Genomic DNA, 415 nt, shown 5'->3' with positions numbered 1-415 from the left:
TCTACTGGCTGAGACTTAATGACTATACCACTAGATGGCACTAGAAACCATTCTACTGGCTGAGACTTAATGACTATACCACTAGATGGCACTAAAAACTATTCTACTGGCTGAGACTTAATGACTATACCTCTAGAAGGCACTAGAAACCATTCTACTGGCTGAGACTTAATGACTATACCAGTAGAAACCATTCTACTGGCTGAGACTTAATGACTATACCACTAGATGGCACTAAAACTATTCTACTGGCTGAGACTTAATGACTATACCACTAGAAACTATTCTACTGACTGAGACTTAATGACTATACCAGTAGAAACCATTCTACTGGCTGAGACTTAATGACTATACCACTAGATGGCACTAAAAACTATTCTACTGGCTGAGACTTAATGACTATACCACTAGAAGG

The 415-nt window shown here is 38.8% G+C and overlaps 1 protein-coding gene across 3 annotated transcripts in view; it reads right to left on the bottom strand.

The window, feature by feature from the left end:
* LOC106473640 (alpha-actinin-like) overlaps positions 1-415 on the bottom strand; it is a 45,973-nt gene that overhangs the window by 16,717 nt on the left and 28,841 nt on the right. The gene's annotated exons all lie outside the window — the stretch shown is intronic.

The sequence above is a fragment of the Limulus polyphemus genome, unplaced genomic scaffold (genome assembly GCF_000517525.1).
Source record: "Limulus polyphemus unplaced genomic scaffold, Limulus_polyphemus-2.1.2 Scaffold6360, whole genome shotgun sequence".
Lineage (NCBI taxonomy): Eukaryota > Metazoa > Arthropoda > Merostomata > Xiphosura > Limulidae > Limulus > Limulus polyphemus.
The sequence above is the reverse complement of the archived record's forward strand: the minus strand, read 5'-3'. Positions and strand labels throughout refer to the sequence as shown.